General features: G+C 48.8%; 1 long non-coding RNA gene across 1 annotated transcript in view; it reads right to left on the bottom strand.

Annotated features, from left to right (window-relative positions):
- LOC147124039 (uncharacterized) overlaps window positions 1-21409 on the bottom strand; it is a 98220-nt gene extending 76811 nt beyond the window's left edge. Inside the window, exon 1 of the long non-coding RNA XR_015079515.1 lies at window positions 21283-21409. This is a non-coding gene — a long non-coding RNA (uncharacterized LOC147124039). The remainder of the gene's footprint in view (window positions 1-21282) is intronic.
- Window positions 21410-22915: the final 1506 nt, after the last annotated feature.

Here is a 22915-nt window from a genome sequence, read left to right as displayed (position 1 = left end):
GAGCCTGAAAACACAGGTAAATTCAGGTCACATCAGGTGGAGTACACTCCAGGTGGATGCTAAAGATCCCATGGCACTATTTTGAAGAAGAGCAGTAGAGTTCTGCCCGGTGCCCTGGCCAATATTCATCCCTCAATCAACATCACTAAAAATGGATTATCTGGTCATTATCACATTGCTGTTTGTGGGACCTTGCTGTGCGCAAAAGGAATGAGCCATACCTATTCAGAAAAATACACCATCCTATAGACAGAATTCTAACTTTATTAAAACATGACAAACTGGGTTTAAAAATCTAAAAGCCTCAACAACACAAAGCTGTAAATACAGGCTTTTGAGATAAGATGAGTTGTTAACACAAAGCTATAAACACCATACAAGCTTTTGAAATGGGAATTGGTTGTTGACACTGAAACAATGGCCCTATTGAAGCAAACCATTGGAGCTTCCAGAAAGTCTGAGCTTTGGGAAGAACACAATACTATAACCCAGTTAAATTGTTTTAAACCAACACTTGGTAAACAGGCACATGAAAGAGCACAATGGTATAATGTTAAGGTGTCAGAAACCAACACATCGGGAAACAGAAACACAGAACATTAAAGAACCAGGGCCTAGAAATTCAGTTGCGTGCGCCAGCCGTTAGCGCCTTAGGAGGAGTAGATCTCGAGCGCTAGGCACTTAGCGGCCGGGCGCAGGGCGATCTGCGCCTACGCCCAACTTCAGTAGACATTTAGCGCCGGCGCAAAGTGTTTGCGCGCGCTCAGCTGCGCGCGCAGCTTATGACGACATTTCGTCGTGCAACGCCCTTTGTGCGCCCCAAACCGGAACTTCAGTCGCGCCCGCCCAATGTGGGCGTGGCGGTGCTAAGAACTGTGAAGTGGAACGCAGCAGAGGCCCTGCGGGCCTCGGGGAGCGCTAATTAAAGGGCACTTACACTGAACTATAAAGGCCAGCCATTTTGCTGCAATGACTTTTGTGCAACGGATTTCTGGACAGAGACCAAGGAAGAGACCTTACTGATTTGGCCCAACATAGGAGAGGTATTTTTGGCTTCTGGCCAGAGCTTGGAAATTTGCCTCATTGTGATTTCATTGTTTGCAAGTATATTATGGGGGCTGCATGGGGTTCCAACCCTCAGTTCCAGCATTATGTGCGAAGGGCTCGCAGATGCTGTGTGAGAGGGGCTGCCCTGCCTAGACGCAGAGGGGGCATCAGGCGTCGGCAACGTAGGCCTTACCCACTCAGGGAATACCGCCAGCAGGTGTCCTATCTCACCATGACTGCCGCGACGTGTGTTAAGAGGCTGCGCTTCAGAAGGGAGGTGGTTGCAGAGATCTGCCAGCTGCTTCACAGAGATCTGCGTCCACAGCTGATGTGCAGGACGTCTCTGTCAGTGGAAGTGAAGGTCACGGTGGCTCTGAACTTTTATGCAAGCGGCTCCTTCCAAGCCGCTGCTGGGGACATAGCTAACATATCCCAGTTCGCCGTGCATCACTGCATCCGGCAGGTCACCGATGCCCTTTTCACAAGGAGACACCAATTCATCTCCTTCCCCATGACCCTGGAGAGGCAGGAGCAGCGTGCAGTCGGATTTGCGAGGATCGCGGACTTCCCCATGGTGCAGGGCGCCATTGACTGCACGCATGTGGCTTTGCGGGCACCTATCGACAATGCCGAGGATTACCACAACCGGAAGGGCTACCATTCCCTCAATGTTCAGCTGGTGTGTGACAACAGGCAGCGCATCCTAGTTGTCAATGCCTGCTTTCCAGGCAGCAGCCACGATGCATTTATCCTGCGCCAGACTACTGTGGCTGACATGTTCCAGGCACAGCCTCCCCCAAGAGGATGGCTTATCGGGGACAAAGGCTATCCTTTGTGTACATGGCTCATGACCCCGCTCCGCGCGCCCAGGACCCCTGCTGAGGAGGCATACAACGAAAGCCATCAAGCCACAAGGAACATCATAGAGCAAACGATTGGCGTCCTCAAGCAACGGTTCCGCTGCCTGGATCGCTCCGGCGGATCTCTGCAGTATTCGCCGGATAGAGTCTCCCAGTTCGTCGTCGTTTGCTGCATGCTGCACAACCTGGCTATCCGCAGGACTCAGGCACTGCCACCTCACGTTGGACCACCACCTCAGGAGGAGGAGCAGGAGGACCATGAGGAGGAGGAGGAGGAGGAGGAGGAGTACCAGCCCAGGAGGGAGCCACAAGGTCCAAGGGCCGTCCGTCGGCGGCTTATTGAACGACACTTCTAGGCCCCCTGTCAGGGAATGGCTTGTGGCAATGAAGGGACATGAATGCAGCCGCTCCGCAAGCCCTCAGCCGGTTAACACAACAACCACTTCAAACATCACACATGGACAAGCTGAATAAAGAAAAAGCTTTATTGAACAAACTCAGGGCCCTTCCCACATGAAACCCAAAAACAGACAACACCCCCAAAAAACAGTCAAACACATGACTCACTCCCACAACCTGGGGAGGAATAACAAAACTTTTCCATCCAAATGGCCTTCATCCTCGGCCTTACCAAAACAGCCCCCCCCATAGACAACACAACCACCCCCATATAAAAAAACATTTGGCAACACACTCTACTTTGTGTGCCGAGAGGGCGAGTCCTTGTCCAGCCTTTTCCGGCCCCTGGCCGACCTGCTGCTCCGCCTCAACCTGGGCCCTGTGGGTGCTGCAAGGCTGGGGGAAGGCTCCTGAGGGGCACATTGCGTGACGGCAGATGCCCTTGGGGGTCGGCCTAGACGAGCTCTGGCCCTCGAGGGGCCGGCTGCTGACTGCTGCAGCTGTGGCTGGGCAGCATCAGTCTCTCCAGCAGCTCGTGGCAGCTTCGCTGGGGGAGTGGCAGTGGCGGCTGGAGCAATGGGGGCAAGCTGACTGATGCCAGGCGCTCGCTGCTCGCCTGAGACACTGGCACTCGGCCGGGCTGGCACTGCAGCAAGCGCAGCAATCTGGTGAAGGCCAGACCGCTGTGCTGCTGCAGCGCGGCGGGTGCCCTGGCGATGCCTGCCTGACACAGCGAGTGTGGCAGCAGTGAGTGCCCGTACTGCCCTGGTCTGTGCCCGCATCAGACCAGCCAGTGACTGCACGGCACCACTGATCAACTGGCCACTCGCTGCCTGTGCTGCCCTGAAGTCGTCCCGACTCGCGTCCTGTGCTGCCCTGAATTCGGCTTGACTCGCGGCCTGTGCTGCCCTCAATTCGGCCCGACTCGCGTCCTGTGCTGCCCTAAATTCGGCCCGACTCGCGTTCTGTGCTGCCCTCAATTCGGCCCGACTCGCGTCCTGTGCTGCCCCGAATTGTTCGAGACCCCTGGCCTGTGCTGCCCCGAGTTGCTCGAAACCCCTGGCCTGTGAGGCCCCGAAATTGGACACACTATGACCCAGGAACTCGATGGCCTCAGGCAACCGTGCCACAACCCCCATGAACTCGGTGTGCTGGCGATCCGAGTCCGCGGACATTTGATCGAGGAGGCGCACCTCCTGGGCGAGGACCGTCTCCGGACTGGAGGCCGGACTCTCCCTCTGGGGAGAAGGCCGCCGAGCTGCCCGACCCTTCCCGCGTGGCTGGACGCCACTGGGCCCAGCAACTACACTCCCCTGCAACACTTCCCCCCTCTGGGGAGAAGGCCGCCGAGCTGCCCGACCCTTCCCGCGTGGCTCGACGCCACTGGGCACAGGAGCTACACCCCCCTGCAACACTTCCCCCTGCCTCTCCTCCAGGGAAGACGTGTCCCCTCCATTGCCATCCCCTGGCGCGGATGAGGGTTCCCCCGATGGGCCGCCTTCCTCTTGCTACTCCTCGTCCTCCTCTTCTGAGGGACTGTCACTGGCAGCTTCAGGGACCTCCTCCTCACCAGCTGAAAGCAGGAAGGCACAAGAGTAGCTTTAGAGTGAGGACAGGGCGTCAGCGAGGGAGGCATGAGTGGTGGCATTCAGCGCATTGGTCAGACAGTGGCAAAGGATGTAGATCTAAAGTGCAAGGGGAACGAGAGAGGTCCAAAAGGTCATGTCCTTACCATTGGGGCCCAGCACAGGGTCGGCATCTCCACATGCAACGGGGCCAATCAGCCGGCCACCCATGAGTCGACCCACGCGCTCCTCCAGGTCACTGAGCTGCTGGAACTGGGGACAGCCTCCCCCGGTGACAATCCGGCTCCTCAGATTCTGGGCCAGCTTGGCCTGCAAGAGAAAGGACGGCCTCTAACTACAGTGTGGTGCCCTGTTGTTGTGTGCACTGCCTCCCATGGTCGAATAGCTTGGCGAGTGTGGTGCCCTGTTGTTGTGTGCACTGCCTCCCATGGTAGAATAGCTTGGCCAGTGTGGTGCCCTGTTGCTGTATGCACTGCCTCCCATGGTCGAATAGCTTGGCCAGTGTGTAAAGTGCAGAAAGTGCAATTGATGTTCATGCCAGTGCCATAACTGCTGGATGAGGGCTGGCCATTAGGGCTTTGAGGTCCCTTTGCCCATAATGTGAGGTGCACATGCAAGGATGAGGAGGACACTGGAAAGGGTACTCACCCTGACAATCCGAGTGAGGTCGTTAAACTTTTTCCGGCATTGGACACCAGTCCTGGGGACATCGCAGGTGGCTGTGACCCTCTGGGCGATATCCCTCCAGGCTCTCCTGTACACCCTGGTGGCAGGCTTCTTGCCACTGTCCGGGAACAAGATATGGCATCTCCTCTCCAAAGCCCTAACCAGCACCTTTAAATCATGGGCAGAGAAGCGCTGCGCTCGCTCACGGGCCCTCTGCATCCTTCCTGGTGCTATTTCTCTCCAGCAGCAGTGTTTAGGCCTAGCTGGAGGGCTGCAGTATCCAGGGCATGGCAGCAGACCAAGTCGACCCTTCCCCCTTTAAGAGCTGGCCGGCGCCAGGGTGTCTGCTGTCAATCAAGACATGACCGCACCTGCGCTGCGCCCGGCCTCGGCGGTATCAGTCTGCACCGCCGGCTTAGCGCCTAAAGATAGCCGTGCATCGCCAGTTTTAGCGCTCGAGCAAACTCCTTGGCCAAAGCTACTGAATATCGGCGAAGTGGCCTTCACTTTGCGTCGGGCGCAAACTTTAGCGGCCGCCCGACTTTACCACCCCAAAAGTGGCTATACTGAATTTCTAGGCCCATATGCCTTCATAAATATGATATCAATAGATGCACCAAGCAATCACATGGTTTTTGTATTGAACTTGGAACACATAGGAGATGCAGAGTCTGCTTACAACCAGCTAAAGTGATTTAAGAATTGAATAGAAGAATTTCATAAAAATGGCATCAAATAGATGTGTCTGTTATAACTGTTTTTTATGATAAGTTTTGAACACCTGCACAGCAGACAGAATTCTGCAAGCTAACAGCTGAATTGACAGTAAGAATAGAAAGAATTCAACAGAAAGATGACTAGAGACAATTAGCTTATATCAGCAGAAAACTTCAAAGGATATAACACTGAAAAAAGGGTATAAAATATAGAACTTTCAAATAGGAAGTCAGAAGTCGCTGAAAGGGGCAAAGCGATTCTCTCTCTCTTCAGAGGCAGGCTCAGTAAGTTTTTAACTCTTTGAGTCTCGGGGATCAAAAAGTTACTTTTATTTGATTTTGGTGGATATCCTGGATTAAGAAAGGAGTAGAAATGTAAAAATGGAACGAAGTTAAGATTTGAGAATAAGGATCTCTGAGAATAAGAATTGTAAGCTAATTGTTTTTGGAACTGTTAATGTTGTGACTGAATCACCAGCTGTTAACTACATGTCGGTTCTTTAATAAATCTATATATTTTTAGAATTGTCTCACATAGTACTTCTGTATCAAACTCGCAAACTCAATCTCTGTACACTCTTTGGTGAGGAGTTGCAGAATTCTGGGGGAGTTTTCCGGACCCTCATAATATTCGGAAGGTTACAGTCTAGTTAAACTTATTAAAAGTGCTATCTGGAGCACGGTAACATGTTCAAGTCATTCCTTTCCTTTAAAGAGAGATAGTCTGGACCTATAGACCCAATTAAGCATCTTATAGAATTCGGCTATCTCTAACTTTAGTTGAAGGTGAACATCTGGGGAATACGCCCAAAAAGGGCTAGGACTAGTAATTATCCCTTCAGCATTTCCTACATTACAATGGTGACTACACTTCAAAAGTATTTAATTGGCTGTAAAGTGCTTTGGGATGGCCTGAGGTCGTGAAAAGTGCTACATAAATGCAAGTCTTTCTTTAAGTAGTCTGAAACATAATGTTAAACGCTCCTTTAATAGAGAAAATAATTTGATATAAGCCATTAAGCATTCACATGATAACATCAATGACATTAGATCCTACCCTTCAGAGAGATAATGGCTAAAGGATGGGAATTTCCTTGGAGCTGTTTACGATGATGCTACAGCAACAGAGCAGGAACAACTCTGAGGAAAGTCTAGGCCAATGTAAAGGAATTTAAATCAATGGCATGACTATCGGGTGGGTTCTACTAAGGGTGGATGATCTGAACCGTCAGATAGTGTCCCAGGTGGTGAGATAAAAAGTTAACCCACAATCTTGACTAGTAAACAGAATTAGTCACTAATAAATCCAATAGGGAATTCAGCAGAAGCTTCTTTACCCAGAAAGTTGTTAGAACTGCTGCCACAGGGAGTGGTTGAGGCGAATAGCAGAGATGCATTTAAGGGGAAGTTAGATAAGCACATGCAGGAGAAAGGAATAGAAGGTTATGCTGATAGGGTTAGATGAAGAGTGGCGAGGAGAGGCTCGTGTGGAGCATAAACGCCAGTATGGGTCAGTTGGGCCGAATGGCCTGTTTCTGTGTTGTACATTCTATTTAATTCTAAGCAACAAATGATAGAGGCTTGTACAAAGAATGCAAGAGCATCTGCTCTCGTAGGTACTGCAAACCTGTGTTAATCCATTTGAATGGGAATGAGTCACTTAAATGGGAAATCTAAGGCGTTGTGTCTTGAAATAATTTATTTAATTAATTTTATATCCTAACAAAGAACCAGTCGTACAAATACCAGCACTGGCACTCAGCCCATTTGGTACAGCTATGCAGGAGCCGGGGTTGGTGATGAAGATAACAGCCTTCAGCAATCTTCCAGCACAACTTGAGTCACAGTTCATCAAGAGTGGTAGACATTGCCATGGACTTCATCCAATAATTTAAGGGAGATTGTAGAGCAGAAACGATTTACAAGAATAGTTCCAGGGATGAGGGACTTCAGTTACGTGGATAGACTAGAGAAGCTGGGGTTGTTCTCCTTAGAGCAGAGAAGGTTGAGAGGCGATTTGATAGAGGTGTTCAAAATCATGAGGGGTCTAGACAGAGTAGATAGAGAGAAAATGTTCCCATTGGCAGAAGGGTCGAGAACCAGAGGACACAGATCCAAGGTGGTTGGAAAAAGAACCAAAGGCGACATGAGGAAAAACGTTTTTATGCAGCGAGTGGTTGGGATCTGGAATGCACTGCCTGAGAGGGTGGTGGAGGCAGACTCAATCGTGGCTTTCTAAAGGGAATTGGATCAGTACCTGAAGAAAAAATATTAGCAGGGCTCCGGGGAAAGGACGGGGGAGGGGGACTGGCTGAAGTGCTTTTGCAGAGAGCCGGAACGGGCTTGATGGGCCAAATTGCCTCCTTCTGTGCTATAACCATTCTATAATTCTATGGTTCTAGGATGCACCAAAACCAGTCACTATGTGTCCATGTCGAAGTCATTATGCAACAGCTTGCTAGCACACTTTCCCCCGAGTCAGAAGATTGTGTGTGCAAGCCCCACTCCAGGACTTGAACAGATAATCTAGGCTGACATTTCAGTGCAGTACTGAGGAAGAGCTCCACTGACAGAGGTGCTGCCTTCGGGTTCAGATGTTGAACTGAGGTTTTATCTGCCTATAGCACTATTTAAAGAAAAGTGAGTCCTGGTCAACATTATTCGCACTGAGTCCTGGTCAACATAGAAACATAGAAACATAGAAGATAGGAGCAGGAGTAGGCCATTCGGCCCCTCGAGCCTGTTCCGCCATTCAATGCGATCATGGCTGATCATCCAAATTCAGTACCCGGTCCCTGCTTTCTCCCCATACCCCTTGATCCCTTTAGCCTTAAGAAATATATCCAACTCCTTCTTGAATATATTTAATGAATTGGCCTCTACTGCCTTCTGTGGTAGAGAATTCCACAGGTTCACCACTCTCTGGGTGAAGAAATTCCTCCTCATTTCTGTCCTAAATGGCTTACCCCTTATCCTTAGACTGTGACCCCTGGTTCTGGACTCCCCGACCATCGGGAACATCCTTCCTGCATCTAGTCTGTCCAGTCCTGTCAGAATTTTATAAGTTTCAATGAGATTCCCTCTCATTCTTCTAAACTCCAGCGAGTACAAGCCCAATCGACCCAATCTCTCCTCATATGTCATTCCTGCCATTATTCATTTTAACATTATTCCTTCAACCAACAGCACAAAAAACAGATGAACTGGTTACTCATCTCACTTGCTGTTCGGTGGACCTTACTGTGTACAAATTGGCTGCCAGGCTTACCTACATAACAAAAAGTGACTGCACTTCAAAAAGTAATTCATTGGCTGTGAAACACTTTGGTACATCCTGTGGATTGTGAAAGGTGCTATGTAAATGCAAGTTCCTTCTTTACCTTGGATTACTATATGTGTTCCTTCAAAATTCCTGACAGAGCAACATTTTGCATTAGTTAGGCTTTCTATGTCTTGTGTGGCATAGGAAAAAAAAACACACCAAAGGAGCAACTGCAGGTCAGTCACATGCTTTCCCGAACTAGGTGATCTCTTAAATCTCAGGGCAATTTATTGCACACATGTGCCGTTCAGACTTGTGAGCATAGGAGAGGCTTTCATTGCATGAACACAGGTGGTCTGAGGTGTACGCTGTAAAATTGCTAATGCGGTTGCTAATTTCCTAGAGACGACAGATGTTTCATACATTTTATTCGTTGAACTAGCAAAGGCTTGCAGCGCAGTGTGTTGTACAAAGTGCTTAACTGGTCATTGACCTTTGAATTGATACCAATACATGCAGTGAAGGGGCACATTTTACAGGGCTATGGGGGAAGGGCAGGGGAGGCGGGACTAATTGAATAGCTCTTTCAAAAAGCCGGCACAGGCATGATGGGCCGAATGGCCTCGTTTTTTGCTGTAACAGTCTATGGGCTAAAAATTCGGTGGCGCCACGTTTGGGGCGCCAAGCTCGCCTGGGCGCCGGAAGTCCCGCTCCGGAAGGAGCCGGGAGCGCCAGCGCGATATTCAGTTTGAGCGCCCCAAGAGGGACGCGTGGCACTGCTCGAGGCGCCCACGTCCCTCTTGGGGCGCTGAAACTGAATATCGCAGCGCAACGTGCCACAGCGCCACACGCTGCGGCACGGTGCGCTGCGGTACTGCAGGCCTTCCTCCCCTTCTTAAAGGGGAGGGGCCTGCACCAGCGCGATCACCGATCGCGAGTGCCGGCAAAAGGGCCCGGCACCGAGGAGAAGTGCCGGGCTCTCGGGACACAGCCGGCACTGCCCGGGGGGAGGTGCGGGTTAGGAGGCCGGGGAGGGCGGCGCGAGGAGGTGCTGGCAGGCGGCCACCGTAAAAAATGGCCGCCCCGCACCGTCCCTTTAATTAGCGCCACTACTGCCACAGGTAGGCTCCCTGAACCGGTCGCAATTTGCGACCGGCGCTACGGGGGGTGGGGGGGGCGCGACCCAATATCGCGTTCGGGGCGGTAGCGGGGCACTGCGCACACCGATGACATCATCGGTGGCGGCGCAGCGCTACAGGCTAACGCTGCCATTAGCGCCCCGCTAAATTTCGCGGGAGGCGTGGCCAGTGGCACTAAAGCCACTGAGTGCCCTCTTTAGGCGCTAACTGATGGCACAGCTCACCGAATTTCTAGGCCTATGATTCTATGAGACATGAATAACTACTACTAATTCTGTTTGCTCAAGGCTGTCAGATTAAGAAGTGGTATCGCTGTTTTAAGAGAAAGGTAGATATTGTTAGATTTAGCCTCCCTGGCTATTTATATATAAAAACTGACTGCTTTGCTAAACAGAGATATAAACGTCTTTCTTGCAAAGGAGACCAAACAGCTTCTCTGGAGCGCACCAGGCTTTCATAGAAGCTAGCTTTGGGTGGGACACACTTCCAAGTGCCAGCAACAACAACCTGTTCATCTGAACATTTTGGGAAACACTGGGGTTTGGATAGGTGAATAATTCAGGCAACGAATAGCAGATTTATTTCAAAGTAGTACTGTTGTATTTTTAAAAATATTGGCCTGGAGTTTCCGCTAGGATGCACGCAATTCGTCCAAAATCGACCAAACCACGCAAAAGATCGTGGAATTTTAACTGTGAATTTACGTCCAGTGCAAATAGAGTTTCCGCGATCAACTGTGCTAGTTTAAAAAATGTCGCGCTGGAAGCTGGCCCCGCCCACAAAACTGTCCCCGCCCCCAGATCAGCAGCGGCAGCAGCGGGAGCGGCGGGCCTGTGAGGGAGCAGCGGCTGTGGGAGAAAATAAAGGTCGTGATTTTCAGGCCCAGTCGAGCAGCGGCAGCAGCAGGAGCGGTGGACCTGCGAGGGAGCAGCGGCTGTGGGAGAAAATAAAGGTCGTGATTTTCAGTCCCACTCGAGCAGCGGCAGCAGCGGGAGTGGTGGACCTGCAAGGGAGCAGTGGGAGCGGCGGCAGAATTCAAGAGTGACATCACAGTACGGAAAGTGACACCGGCGCAGGGGAAGAAGCTGATTGGTGAGTAGTGGGTGAGTGCTTTTTTTTCTTCTGTTTTAACTTTATTTCTTTTAAGGTAGTTCATAGTTAAGGTAATTTGGGAGATTGAGAATCCGAGAGTTTAAATTTGAGGTAAGAGTTTTTTTAATTAAAAGTACGGCAGGGGACCTCAGTCCCGTGCATTGCACAGCCTGCAGCATGTGGGAATTCCTAGATGCTTCTGGCAGTCAGGATGACCACATGTGCAGTACGTGCCAATGGTTTGGCCAACTTGAGATCCGGTTTTCAGAGCTCGAGCGTCAGCTGGAGGCACTGCGGTGTATCCACGAGGCTGAGAGTTACGTGGATGGCACATTTTTAGGCGTGGTCACCCCGCAGCTTAAGAAAGTGCAGTCAGAGAGGGAATGGGTGACCACCAGTCAGAAGAAGGGGGCAGGCAGGTAGTCAGCAAAGCCCCAGAGTGCATCTCACTCAACAACCGTTTTTCTGTGTTCAAAAACGATGAAAGTGACGGTTCCTCTGTGGAGTGCAGCCACAGCCAAGTTCACGGCACTGTGGGTGGCTCAGCTGCACAAGAGGGGAGGAGTAAGAGTGGAAGGGCATTAGTAGTAGGAGACTCAATATTTAGGGGTGCAGACAGGTGTTTCTGTGGCCGCAGACGTGATTCCAGGATGGTATGTTGCCTCCCTGGTGCCAGGGTCAAGGATGTCTCTGAACGGCTGCAGGGCATTCTGAAGGGGGAGGGCGAACAGTCAGAGGTTGTGGTTCACATTGGCACCAATGACATAGGTGGAAAGAGGGATGAGGTCCTGCAACAAGAATTTAGGGAGCTAGGTAGCAGATTAAAATGCAGGACCTCAAAGGATGTAATCTCTGGATTACTCCCAGTGCCACATGTTAGTGAGTATAAGAATAGGAGGATCGAGCCGATTTTAATATGGCCAAAGTGGACTGGGATCAGCTACTTGTCGGAAAATCCACATCAGAGCACTGGGAGTCATTCAGAAAGGAAATAGAAACATAGAACCATAGAAGATAGGAGCAGGAGTAGGCCATTCGGCCCCTCGAGCCTGCTCCGCCATTCAATGCGATCATGGCTGATCATCCAAATTCAGTACCCGGTGTTAGATCCGTGTGTTAATGGAGACACGGAATGCAGGAGTTGATTTAACAAGTGTTTACTGAACAAAGTCTGGAGGTGAACTAACTACACAAGACGCTATACAGGCTTATATACCCGAGTGGTCACTACTGGTACGACAGTATACAGGGGCTTCAAAAACATAGTTCCTCTTAAAGGTACATACACTACAATTCCTCCCCTTTTAGATAAATAGTACATAACATTTTAAGTAATCATTAAATAACATTTTTACAAGAACAATAATATACACATTTGCTGAAGTTAATCAATTACAAATTTAGTCTCTCTGGAGGCTTCCTGACTCCGTCCGGATAACGCCTCGGTGGTGTAGTAGGTTCTTTTGGCAAGGTCGATTCGGCTTCAATGCCAGTGTCGGGTTCATCTGGTTCCAATATCACTGGATCGGAGGTAGATACTATGGGTATCTCTGCTTCATCACTAGGCGTATAGAGTTGTGGTGTAGGTTGTCCTTTTTCAGATGACTCTATGATCTGGTCAGCATGGCGCCTTGTTATGCTTTCTCCAATGTCCACGGTATACATCAGCGGTCCTAGTCGTGTGCAAATAGTTCCAGGCTGCCATTTCTCGGTACGGTAGTCCCGGGCCAAAACTGGTTGACCTATCTGGAAGGTTCTAGTTGGCCTTTCATTCATGCTTTGAAATTGCCGGTTCTCTACGTCCCTTCTGACGTTTGGCTTGACCAAATCCAGCCGGCATCTTAGGCTTCTATTGAAAAACATTATGGCGGGGGTTTGGTTTGTAACCACATGTGTTGCATTCCTGTACGCAAACAAGAAGTTATCTACCTTATGTTGTAGACTTATGTCTTCATTACCCATGGCCTTTATGGCCTTCTTGAAGGTCTGGACAAACCTTTCAGCCAATCCATTGGTGGCGGGATGGTATGGGGTGGACGTGTAGTGCTTAACCCCATTGTTTTTTAAGAACTTCCTGAATTCTTCGGATACAAATTGCGATCCATTATCAGAACAGATCTGTTCAGGCAGCCCATTCCTGGCGAATATGGTCCTTAATACTGTGATGGTTTTTTCCGTGGTGGTGGAGGACATCTTTATTACCTCCGGCCCCTTGGAGTGTGCATCCACTGCGATTAAGAACATTGAGTCCATAAATGGACCAGCAAAGTCGATATGTACCCTTTGCCATGGAGATGAGGGCCACTCCCATGGATGTAGAGGGGCTTGTGGTGGGGCGTTTTGGACCTTCTGGCATCCTAGACAGCTCTTGGTCATTTCTTCGATGTTTCCATCGATACCTGGCCACCACACAAACGCTCTTGCTAAGTTCTTCATTTTCACTCCACCCAGATGCCCCTCGTGAAGCTCCTTTAGCAATCTATCCTTGAGTTTGGGTGGAATCACCACTCTGGATCCACACATCAAGGTTCCTCGGCACACTGACAGCTGTTCTCTTCTTTGCGAGAATGCTGGCAACAGTGGTTCGCCATGTGCTGGCCATCCCTTCACCGTTAAATCATAGACTCGTGAGAGAGTGGGGTCATTTCGCGTTTCCTTTTCAATGGTAGAATTTGTCACCGGTAGACATTCCACTATGGTCTAGTGGAACATCTCCACTGGGTCCACTGTAGGCGCCTCTTCCACCGTTGGCAACGGTAGGCCCGATAACCCGTCAGCATTCCCATGCTGTTTTGTTCCTTCGTATTCTATGTCATATTGGTGTGCCCCTAGGAAAAGGGACCACCTCTGTAGCCTTTGCACTGTCATAATGGGAATGCCCTTTTTAGGGTTGAATATGGAGACGAGGGGTTGATGGTCAGTCAACAAGGTAAATTTTTGTCCGTGTAGGTAATGGTTGAATTTCTTCACCTCCCTCCCACACCAGGCTGAGTGCCTCCCTGTCGATCTGGGCATAGTTATGCTCAGCTGAGTTCAATGAGCGTGACGCAAAAGCTATCAGCCGCTCCGAGCCATCGGGGAATCTATGCGATAATACCGCTCCCACGCCGTAAGGGGATGCATCGCACGCCAGTCTGTTTGGCAGTGATGGGTTGTAATGAGCCAACACTTCCCTGGACGTGATCAAGCCTTTGCATTTATGGAAGGCACGTTTACAGTCTTCGCTCCATTTCCAAACTACTCCCGTTTGTAGCAGTGCGTTAAGAGGGTGCAGAACCGTCGACAAGTTTGGTAAAAATTTATGATAGTAATTTACTAATCCCAGGAACGACCTTAATTGTGAGACATTTTCAGGTGCTGGGGCCTTTACGACCGCTACAATTTTTTCAGGTGACTTATGCAACCCTTCTTCGTTAATGACATGGCCACAATATGATATTTGTTTCTGGAAAAATTCGCACTTGGGGCGATTTGCTCGTAGGCCCCGTTCTCTCAGCCTCATGACCACCTGCTACAAGTTGGCAAGGTGCTCGTTGTCGTTTTCTCCTGTTACAAGGATGTCGTCTAGGTAGCATTGAGTCCCCGGAATCCCTTGCAGGACTTGCTCCATAGCTCTTTGCCAGATAGCCGGAGCTGATGCCACTCCGAAAACCAGTCGATTGTACTGGTACAGGCCTTTGTGTGTGTTTATCGTGAGATACTTTTTAGAGGCCTCCTCAACCTCCATCTGTAGATATGCCTGTGCTAAGTCAATTTTGGTGAAACGTTTCCCTCCGGATAGTGAGGCGAAAATATCTTCTATCCTCGGAAGAGGATACTGTACCGTGTGAAGAACTGGGTTTACAGTCACCTTGAAGTCCCCACAGATGCGAACTTTTCTCTGTTCTTCAGATTTATCATTATTCAATGTTTTCTTCATGACCGGGACGATGGGTGTTGCCCACTCGCTCCAATCTACCTTGGATAACACGCCTGCTTTTTCCAAATTCTCCAGCTCTGCCTCGACGGCTGGACGAATTGCGTATGGCACCGGCCTTGCCTTAAAAAACTTGGGAATTGCCGCATCTTCCACTTTTATTGAGGCGGTGGCGCCTTTCAGGGTTCCTAGTTCCTGTTGAAACACTTCTTTGGCGTTAGCCAAGATTTCTTTTAATCGTCCAGGTATGACATCATCATAGTTTTTTTTCTTACTGGTCACCGTCAGTGCCTGAATGGAGTGCAAGTCTAAACGTATCTTTCTGATCCATTCACGTCCCAAATGCGGTGGACCACCATCTTGCAGAACGTATAAATACAACTTCTGTATTTCCTTGCCGTTGTATACAACAGGCACCCTTATTTTCCCTCTGGGGTATACTTTCTGCCCCGTATATGTCTTCAAGATAATGGATGTGTCTTTCAAAGGTATATGCGGAAATAGCCGCTCGTAATCCCGTCGACTCATGACGGTCAGAGCTGATCCTGTATCTAGCTCCATTTTGACTGGGGACCCCGCTATCGTGAGAGTAACCCAAATGGTCTGGTAATCTTCTTTGGCAATTACATTATGTAATTTGAGACAGCTTAGTCTCTTGCTTCCGGAGTCGCTATCGCTCTTCTGGTCTTCGGAGCTACTGTCCGTCATCATTTGTACCTTTCTGTACTTTTCCTTATTGACCTTTTTACTGTCAGTGGATTTCTTTCCAGATCTGCATACACTTGCAATGTGTCCCATCTTTCCGCATTGCCTGCATGCTTTGTCCTTGAACCAGCAGTCCTTCTGGTCATGGGTGGATCTGCCACAGCGATAACATCTCTCGAAACCCCGTGTCATTTCATGGGTGCCGAAGTCCTGTGGCTTTTGCTGTATCTCTGCAGCTCCTCTTGCTGCTGCTTCGTATGATACAGCCACACTGAAAGCCTTGTCCAGTGTCAAATCTTTCTCAGAAAGTAGTCTTTTCTGTGTTCCTTCGCTTAGGAGACCGCAGACAAATTTGTCTCAGAGAATCTGCCAGTCCTGCCCCGAATTGGCAGTGCTTAGACAGCTTTCATAATTCGGTGAGGTAATCAGCGTTACTTTCATTCTTGTGCTGATTCCTCCTGAAGAATTTGAATCATTCCGCTATCAGCAGCGGTGTTGGGTTTAAGTGCTCCTGTAAGGTATCAACAATCTCCTTAAAATTCTTGTCCATCGGTTTGGCTGGAGTGATCAAGTTTCGTAACAGCCCGTATGTCCTTGCGCCCATCAGATTTAGAAGTACCGATGCCTTTTTATCATCGGCTACTTCATTCGCCTTGCAATATACCTCCACTCTTTCCACATATGTGGTCCAATCTTCTATATCACTATCGAAAGCAGTAATATTGCCAGTCTTTGGCATCTTGAAAATCTAAAATGGCGCTTCCCGTGCTTTTCCTCCGTCCCCGATGGATCAAAATGGCGCCTCCCGCGCTTTTCTTTCTTCCCCGCCGAGTTAAGATGGCGCCTCCCGTGCTTTCCCGCCGCTGCCGCTGCTGCCAACGCTGTTCTCCGCGGTTTCCGTTGCGACCTGCAGCTTTTCGCGGTATTTCTATTTTTTTTTAATATATCGCTTCAATAGTTTCTCCGTTACTTGGAGAACCGTTCCCGTCGTGGAGCGGACCCTCTGGGACTTTCCCCTCCCTCTGCTCGGTCTGAACGCCGACCTGCTTTGCAGCACCGGCCGCGCCCTGAGTGCTCCACCCTCTCTCTCTCTTTGCTTCTGCTTCCCAACTCGCTGCCCGGCCCCGTTGCAGAGCCACCCGATCGAGCTCTAGCCCGCCGCAGCCCAGGAAGGATCAGTGCACTACCTGCCACCAGCCCGTTTAGCTGGTGAAACCACAGGTTTTTTTTTTCTTGCTTCTGGCTTCGACCTTCGTCTGAGGAATCGATCTCCTTGAGGTGCTGCCGAATTGCAGGTAAGTTCGTTTCTAACTCGTCGCCACTGTTAGATCCGTGTTTTAATGGAGACACGGAATGCAGGAGTTGATTTAACAAGTGTTTACTGAACAAAGTCTGGAGGTGAACTAACTACACAAGACGCTATACAGGTTTATATACCCGAGTGGTCACTACTGGTACTACAGTATACAGGGGCTTCAAAAACATAGTTCCTCTTAAAGGTACATACACTACACCCGGTCCCTGCTTTCTCCCCATATCCCTTGATCCTTTTAGCTTTAAAAATATATCCAACTCCTTCTTGAATATATTTAATGAATTGGCTTCTACTGCCTTCTGTGGTAGAGAATTCCACAGGTTCACCACTCTCTGGGCGAAGAAATTCCTCCTCATTTCTGCCCTAAATGGCCTACCCCTTATCCTTAGACTGTGACCCCTGGTTCTGGACTCCCCGACCATCGGGAACATTCTTCCTGCATCTAGCCTGTCCAGTCCTGTCAGAATTTTATAAGTTTCAATGAGATCCCCTCTCATTCTTCTAAACTCCAGCAAGTACAAGCCCAATCGATCCAATCTCTCCTCATACATCATTCCTGTCATCCTAGGTATCAGCCTGGTGAATCTTCGCTGAACTCCTTCCATGGCAAGAACATCCTTCCTCAGATAAGGCGACCAAATAGAGAGAGTACAGCACAAACATGTTCCTGTAAAGGTCAAGGTGGGACCAAAAAGTCCAGCCTAGGGAACCCTGGATGTCAAGGGATATACAAGAATGGATCAGGAAAAAAAGGGAGGCTTTTGGCAGATATAAAGGACTAAAAGCAGTGGAAGCCCTAGAGGAGTATAGAAAGTGCAGGGGGTACTTAAAAAAGAAATTAGAAGAGCGAAGAGGGGGCATGAAAAAGCACTGGCGGGCAAAATAAAGGAAAATCCCAAGGTGTTTTATAAGTATATTAAGGGCAAGAGGATAACCAGGGAAAGAGTAGGGCACATTAGGGACTAAAGTGGCAATCTGTGTGTAGAGCCGGAAGATGTAGGTGAGGTTTTAAATGAATATTTTGCATCTGTGTTCACTATGGAGAAGGACGATGTAGGTGTAGAAACCAAGCAGGGGGACTGTGATATACTTGAACAAATTAGCATTAAGAGGGAGGAGGTACTAGCGGTTTTAGCAGGCTTAAAAGTGGATAAATTCCCAGGCCCAGTCGAGATGTATCCCAGGCTGCTGTGTGAGGCAAGGGAGGAGATTGCAGGGGCTCTGACACAAATTTTCAGAACCTCTCTGGCCATGGGGGAGGTGCCAAAGGACTGGAGGACAGCTAACGTAGTACCATTGTTCAAGAAGGGTAGTAGGGTTAAACCAGGGAATTACAGGCCAGTGAGCCTAACATCAGTGGGAGGGAAATTATTGGAAAAAATTCTGAGGGACAGAATTAGTCTCCACTTGGAGAGGCAAGGATTAACCAAGGATAGTCAGCATGGCTTTGTCAGGGGGAGATCATGTCTAACCAATTTGATTAAATTTTTCGAGGGGGTGACTAGGTGTGTGGATGAAGGATGTAGTCTACATGGACTTCAGTAAGGCTTTTGACAAAGTCTCGCATGGGAGACTGGTCAAGAAGTTAAGAGCCCATGGGATTCAGGGCAATTTGGCACATTGGATCCAAAATTTGCTTAATGGCAGGAGGCAGAGGGTGATGGTCGAAGGTTGTTTTTGTGACTGGAAGCCTGTGTCCAGTGGTGTACCGCAAGGATCAGTGCTGGGACCCTTGCTGTTTGCAGTGTACATTAATGATTTAGATATGAATGTAAGAGGTATGATCAGTAAGTTCGCAGATGACACGAAAATTGGTGGAGTGGTAAATAGCGAGGAGGGACGCCTCAGGCTACAGGACGATATAGACCGGTTGGTCAGATGGGCAGAACAGTGGCAAATGGAATTTAACACTGTAAAGTGTGAGGCGATGCATTTTCGGAGGACTTACGTGGCAAGGGAATGCACAATGAATGGTAGGACCCTAGGAAGGACAGAGGATCAGAGGGACCTTGGTGTGCATGTATATAGATCCCCGAAGGCAGCAGGTCAGGTAGATAAGGTGGTTAAGAAGGGATATCGGATACTTGCCTTCATTAGCCGAGGCATAGAATATAAGAGCAGGGAGGTTATGATGGAGATGTACAAAACGCTAGTCAGGCCACAGCTGGAATACTGTGTGCAGTTCTGGTCGCCACACTATAGGAAGGATGTGATTGCTTTGGAGAGGGTGCAGAGGAGATTCACCAGAATGTTATCTGGGCTGGAGCGCTTCAGCTATGAAGAGAGACTGGACAAGCTGGGGTTGTTTTCCTTAGAGCAGAGAAGACTGAGGGGGGACCTGATTGAGGTGTACAAAATTATGAGGGAGATAGTTAGGGTAGGTAGAAAGGAACTTTTCCCCTCAGTAGAGGGGTCAATAACCAGGGGGCATAGTTTCAAGGTAAGGGGCAGGAGGTTTAGAGGGGTTTTGAGGAAAAACTTTTTCACCCAGAGGGTGGTTGGAATCTGGAACTCACTGCCTGAAAGGGTGGTAGAGGCAGGAACCCTCACAACATTCAAGAAACTTTTAGATGAGCACTTGAAACGCCATAGCATACAAGGCTACGGACCAAGTGCTGGAAAATGGGATTAGAATAGACAGGGCTTGATGGCCGGCGCAGACACGATGGGCCGAAGGGCCTCTTTCTGTGCTGTATAACTCTATGGGGGAGAAATTGGGTGGAGCCGCAAACGGGGCGCCAAGCTCGCCTGGGCGCCGGGTCTTGCGCTGCGATCGGAGCAGTAGCGATCGCCGGAAATTCAGCTTGAGCGCCCCAAGAGGGACATGAGGCGAGGCTCGAGGCGCTCCGCGTCCCTCTTAGGGCGCTGAAACTGAATATCGCAGCGCAACGTGCCGCAGCGCCACACGCTGCGGCACGGCGCGCAGCGGTACTGCAGGCCTTCCTCCCATTCTTAAGGGGGAGGGGCCTGCACCAGCGCGATCGGTGATTGCGAGTGCCGGCAAAAGAGCCCGGCACCGAGGAGAAGTGCCGGGCTCTCGGAAAACAGCCGGCAATGCCGCGGGGGGTGATCAGGAGGCCGGGGACGGAGGTGCTGGCAGGTGGCCGCCGAAAAAACTGGCCACCCCGCACCTCCACCTTAATTCGCACCACTGCCGCCACAGGTAGGCCCCGTGAACCGGGCGCGCTTAGCGAATGGCACTACAGAGGCGGTCGCTGCCAAATATCGTGATCGGGGCAGTAGCGGGGCGCTGCGCACACCGATGATGTCATCGGTGGTGGCGCAGCGCAACAGGCTAACGCTGCCATTAGCGCCCCAGCTAAATATCGCGGGAGGCGTGGCCAGTGGCCAGTGGCGCTAAAGCCACTGGGTGCCCTCTTTAGGCGCTAACTGGTGGCGCAGCCCACTGAATTTCTAGGCCTATGACTCTATGACTCTATCAAATTAATCACCATGACGAGTTTCCGCTAATTGCGCCCGTTTGTGGGCCTTTCAGGAGGCTCTTAAAATTAAGCCTTTTTTTTAGGCGCAAGGACACTAATTGGCACCTTTGAAAAGCTTTTTAAAAATTATTTAAATTTACTAACAAACTGACTGCTGTACAGTAATGTAACCAGCAAATAGTTCTGTATTTTTTTTACAGTTATTTAAAATCGGGTTACTCACAGGTGATAGACACTCTGATTAAAATGCTTATTTTTTGTGATAAACCCATTTTCAGCTGTATTAATAAAGCTGCACCAAGATACCACACGTAAATATATCGAGGAATATTTTTAATGCAAATTTTTTAAAAATTAAATTATGTCAGAAAACGTTGCCTGATTATGCTGGTACATGGCAGATTTTATGTTCGGCGATTTGCAAATTAGTTTGAGTGGCAATTGAACACAATTTGCGCCCAGATTGCCGATTGCCCCCAAAGTGGGAACGCTTGGCCCTGATATTAAATTATACATGCTGTAGCCTTATGGAATTAACAATTAGGAGAAACCTCATAAATTGCATTTAACCATTTAGTCACAATATGGTGGGCTAAATGGCCTCATTCTGTGCTGTAAATGTCAGTGATTATATGGTTGTACGGTCTGCCTATAAATGTTCACTAACATCGCTCAGTGACGACACATTAATCGGATAAGGGAGGATGAAGACCCCAGTATAGCCAATTAGTTTAAGCGGAAATTGAGCGCAATGTGCGCCCGGATCGCCGATTGCCCCCAAAGTGGGAACTCTTGGCCCTGATATTAAATAATATACGCCGTAGCCTTATGGAATTAGCATGGCATAGCGGTGGATCCAAACTCTTTTGATAACCACACAGGTCACATAAGTGCTATTCAACGACAACAAAAGCAACTTGCATTTATATAGCGCCTTTTAACGTAGTAAAACATCCCAAGGCGCTTCAGAGGAGCGTTTTATCAAACAACATTTGACACCGAGCCACATAAGGAGATATTAGGATAGGCTTGGTCAAAGAGGTAGGTTTTAAGGAGCATCTTAAAAGGGGAGAGAGAGGTGGTGAGGTTTAGGGAGAGAATTCCACACCTTATTCAAACAAACGGCTTTTACTTACATAATGCTAGCATCAGGTATTCTCAAGGCAGGTGCAACATAGGTTCGATGAAGGCTATACTACATCATTCTAATCAATCTTTTTTACCAACCCTCAGAAAAGCACCCTCTCCAGCACCAGTGTTACAATTTCCACTTCTCACAGTGGCCTCTTTGAGTCAGGCTGCCAATATTGTTCCAACGAATTCCCCATTCTGCTTTGCTGTGTGCCATGAATATATATCTACTGGGAATAAGACTTGAGACTCCCTGAAGCTCATTTCAATTTAGGGCATTGGCAGTCCTCAGAGCGAGGCGATTTGCATCCCTTTGGTTCAGACTGAATTCACAACCAAGTCCCATCCCTTGTTTTAGTGGAATTACACAGGACTAAATACTGGAATTACAATGGGAAACATCAACCACTGCTAATGGTGTATAAGAAAAATCAAAATGGTCCGAATTCAGATTCCAACCACCCGCACAAGACAGAATTACCATGAGAGCGCAAGATAAGTTCAGATGGAGAAAGCATTAATCGCATTTGATCTCAGCCTTCCAGAATACCAACCCAAACATCTTTCCATTATACTCATAATTACATAGGATGTACGGCACAGAAACAGGCCAACCAGTCCATGCCGGAAATGATTAAGATATTCCAAATATGTTTATAAATGGGAAGGGGAATTCAATCTGAAAATAATGCATACGGGACACTTTCCTTTATTAGCCAAGGCATAGAATATAAGAGCAGAGAGGTTATGCTTGAACTGGATAAAACATCAGCTAGGCCACAGCTAGAATACTGCACGCAGTTCTGGTCACCACATTATAGGAAGGGTGTGATTGCACTAGAGAGGATACGGGGAGATTTACGAGGATGTTGCCTGGGCTGATGAATTTTAGCTATGAGGAAAGATTGGATAGGCTGGGGTTGTTTTCTTTGGAACAAAGGAGGCTGAGGGGAGACTTAATTGAGGTGTATAAAATTAATAAGGGCCTGTAGAATGGATAGGAAGGACCTGTTTCCCTTAACAGAGAGGTCAATAACCAGGGGGCATAGATTTAAAGTAATTGGTAGAAGGATTAGGGGGGAGTTGAGGAGAAATCTTTTCACCCAGAGGGTGGTGGGGGCCTGGAACTCACTGCCTGAAAGGATTGTAGAGGCAGAAACCCTCATCACATTTAAAAAGTACTTGGATATGCACTTGAAGTGCCGTAACCTACAGGGCTACGGACCAAGAGCTGGAAAGCGGGATTAGGAGAGATAGCTCTTTTTCGGCCGGCTCGGACACAATGGGCTGAATGGCCTCCTTCTGTGCCATAAATTGCTATGATTCTATGATTCTATGAAGAGATGACGCCAGTGGAAGAGACAGTACCTTACACAGCAATGATTGGTCAAAGGGTCTCCTTGTGTGCTGTAAGTTCTATGATTCTCTAAAATAACCATCCAACAGACGGCATATTTACATCTACCCCAATCCATTTCCATTCTGAAATTAGACACATTTCTTATGAAGCCTTAAAACGTAAAATATAAACCTATATTAACATTTATCAAATCCACCATTTTTCAGTCAAGAATGTTCTGTAAGTAATTCTTTGATACTATACTGCATGGGTTTGGCACAGGTTTATCTGCCAGTTTT

The sequence above is a fragment of the Somniosus microcephalus genome, chromosome 1, assembly GCF_052327205.1.
Source record: "Somniosus microcephalus isolate GS21.2 chromosome 1, FLI_Smic_1.0, whole genome shotgun sequence".
Taxonomy (NCBI): Eukaryota; Metazoa; Chordata; class Chondrichthyes; order Squaliformes; family Somniosidae; genus Somniosus; species Somniosus microcephalus.
This window is presented reverse-complemented; position numbering and strand designations above follow the sequence as displayed.